Source organism: Sinohyriopsis cumingii, unplaced genomic scaffold, assembly GCF_028554795.1.
Source record: "Sinohyriopsis cumingii isolate HCF-2022 unplaced genomic scaffold, ASM2855479v2 utg001518l, whole genome shotgun sequence".
NCBI classification, from domain to species: domain Eukaryota; kingdom Metazoa; phylum Mollusca; class Bivalvia; order Unionida; family Unionidae; genus Sinohyriopsis; species Sinohyriopsis cumingii.
The window spans coordinates 5756-9247 of record NW_028316010.1 but is presented as its reverse complement, the minus strand read 5'-3'; the positions used below and the strand labels follow the sequence as shown (position 1 = coordinate 9247).

General features: G+C 36.1%; 1 long non-coding RNA gene across 1 annotated transcript; it reads right to left on the bottom strand.

Moving 5' to 3' along the window:
- Window positions 1-786: 786 nt before the first annotated feature.
- On the bottom strand, window positions 787-3192 carry LOC149772053 (uncharacterized). The gene is made up of 2 exons (XR_016418026.1): window positions 3014-3192; window positions 787-1011 (listed from the first exon to the last, which is right to left on the bottom strand). It is a non-coding gene; the product is annotated as an uncharacterized LOC149772053 (long non-coding RNA).
- Window positions 3193-3492: the final 300 nt, after the last annotated feature.

The following is a 3492-nucleotide window of genomic DNA, read 5'->3' as shown; positions in this document are numbered from 1 at the left end:
GTAGCTGCATCTGTTAATAATGGTTTTAAAAATCTTAATCTTCTGCAATCGTTTTCTTTACACGTGACAGAAAACAGTATATGAAAAGGGATTTCGAGAAAGTATACCTTTTAAAAATTCTGAACAATTCCATTTAAATGTATCTGTAATCCGTTCTTCTTCCCTGCCTAATAAACATCTCAACTTTAAAAGCAATCGGGTGAGTACCCTATATTGTGCCATTCTAGATCTCTTACAATTGTTCTTGTTCTGGATGCATGTGTCCATTTTTGGAAGTGAATTGACACTATTACTGATCCTCTGAATCGCTCAAATGGATTCGTCTCGCAATGTGTTGCATAATAGAATGCTTGTCCTTGTCATATGTCCTTCCCCAAATTGAAATTAGGCTTTGACATTCACTTAGTTTTAAATGGAGAATGGAAGTAAACCAAATGTTTCTCTATTTGTAAATGATGAATATTTGCTATACTGAAATATACAAACAAGTGACAATCAGATCTTAAGAGATCATTTTGATTTTCCGAGCAGTCTCGAAGAATGTATGATTTGGTTGTCTCCCACGTATTGAATGCAACATTCAATAAGAACCTAAATATCATTTGTCTGGTTGTTTTATTCGTCATCTTATGTACTTTATTATATAATTTCAAAGTCAGAGCATGATAAGTAACAAGAATGAATTTTTAAAAGATCTACCATTAGCATTGGTGGAAGTGGTCGATAAGGTGGTAATGTTGGTTGTTGTTTTATCAGGTGTTGTTTTTAAGATAGACATAGTTTTACCTGTAGTAGTGTCTCTATCTGTGGTTGTAGTAGTCGTTGCCGATGTTGTGCTGATACTTGTTGATGGGAGTGTGGTTGTAATTGTGGTATCACTTTCAGTACTTGCTGTCGATGAAGTCAATGTCGAGCTCGAGGTTGGGAGGCTGGTACTAGTAGTTGCAGTTGTAGGTGTTTCAGTGGATAATGTTGTTGGTTCCACCGTGGTGCTGCTGGTTGTTGTTTGTTCTGTGTAAATACATTCAGAAATAAAATGCCAAGAAAGAATCTCTCGCAATCTGAAAACGTCGCGTATCATTCGGAGAGGGAATCTGATTCTTATTGTGTTTGCAACCAACCCGATGTGACAAGCGAGCAAGAGAAAAAGTATTCATTTGCTTCTGCAAACTATCTGCATTATTTTACAGTTTGTACATGTAGAAGTACAGTCTTTGATATAAGACGATGTTACGAATGCATTGCTGGTAATGTCATCTCCACTATTCAATGATATGATATCTTTATGATGTGTTTCGAAGGAACTACACTCATTTAAGTGTATACGTTTGATCATGTTCTCCTTTTCAATTACGAAACTTCCATGGTACATATATCCCAGTGAGGGCCCTGTGTGACCGAGTGGTGTAAAGCGCTCTCCGTTACGGATCACTGCCATCTCACCTCTATCTGCGTGGGTTCGAGTCTAGGATTCGGCCAATGTGGGTATGTTAGAAAGCTTGCTACTAGCTTCTCGTGAGTCGGTGGTTCTTCCTGGGGTTTTCCCGGGTTCTTCCTCTACCATTAATACTGGCCGCCATGCATAGCCTATCGTGTGCTGACAAATGACTTTAAACCCCACAACAACAACAGCATATCCCAGTGATTTCGTTCGATCTATATCTGCTAAATATCATTGTCTTCAAGTAATAGAGCAATACCTAGCACTAATTCTGAGTCTTGTGGGTTACAACAACCGTATAAAGTCTGGAATAAGGAAATAAACTGGCTTTGAAAAGTCTGGTTTTAAACAAAATAACCTATGTTTCTTTGATTTTTATTGAAAGTGATTGTCAAAATAAATTCTCAACGTTACGTCAAACAAGTGTATCTTCTAGCACACCTTGACAATACAATTTAACTGCATCTGATAAATTTAATTTTCCTTTATAAGAGCTATCTAAACTTCCAAATCGAACTCGTCAGGAAATCATATGCTGGTATTTTGTACGTCTATCATTTATGAATGAGATCAATGCATTTGTCTCTTTTGTCATTTTCTTAATGATACATATTGTTGGAAATATATATATCTTAGTATGTTCTCCTTCTCAATTGCTCTAATTTAATGCACATATACATCAACGATTTGTTTATGTATAGCTCTGTGACCTAGGGATAATTATGCTTCTTATACAGCAACATCTAACGTTACATTCTGAGCCATGTGCCTTTCGAGAACAATTTAAATATGTGAATTAACGTAAGTTGTATTTCATCTTTATGGTTTTTGAAAACAATTTAATCACTTTCGTTCATCTTTCTTGCACGTGATTGACAACATTATATGTAAAAGAGATTTCTAGCAAGTATATCCTTTACCAATTCTGAACAATTCCATTTATCTGTATCTCGAATCCTTTCCTTTACCGGCTTAATAAACCTCTGAACTTTAAAAGCAATCGGGTGAATCCCCTACATTAAGCCATTCTAGATCTCCTACAATTGTTATTGTTCTTGATGCACGTGTCCAGTTTTGGAAGTGAATGGAAACTATTACTTATCATCTGAATTGCTCAAATGCATTCGTCTCGCAATATGTTGCGTAATAGTATGCTTGTGTTTGTAATATTTCCTTGCTTGAAATTAGGCTTTGGCATTCAAATGGTTTTGCATGGAGAATGGAAGTAAACCAAATCATTCTATATTTGTAAATGATGAATATTTGCAACAATAAACAGTACTAAGAAGTGACAAGAACATCTTAAGAAAACATTCCGATTTTCCGATGTATGATTTAGTAGTCTCTCACCTTTAGAATGTAACATAAATTAAGTATCTAAATATAATTTGTCTAGTTATTTTATTTGTCATCATATGCAGTGTGTTATATAATTGAAAACACTCGTATCGGAGCATGAAAAAAAGAATGAGTTTTCTCATGATCTATCTTGGGTATTGCAGGAAGTCGTCACCGAGGTGGTAATGGTGGTTGTTGTGTTATTAGTTGTTGTTAAGATATACATTTTTTTACCTGTAGTAGTGTCTCTATCTGTGGTTGTAGCAGTCGTTGCCGTTGTAGTGCTGGTACTTCTTGATGGCTGTGTGGTTGTAATTGTGGTATCACTTTCAGTACTAGTTGTCGGTGAAGACAATGTCGAACTAGAGGTCGGGACGCTGGTACTAGTAGTTGATGTTGTAGGTGTCTCTGTGGATAATATTGTTGGTTCCACCGTGGTGCTGCTGGTTGTTGTTTGTTCTGTGCAAATACATTCAGAATTAAAATGTCAAGAACAATTCTCTCACAATCTGAAAACATCAAGTACCATTGGGAGAGGGAATCGGATTCTTACAATCTTTGCATGATCCCTGATGTGACAAGCGAGCAAGAGTAAATTCATTCCTTTGTTTGTGCAGACTATCTGCATTATTTTAAATTTAGTACATGTAGAAGTGCAATCTTTCATATAAGCCGATGGTTGGCATGCATTGCTAGTAATGTCATCTCCATTA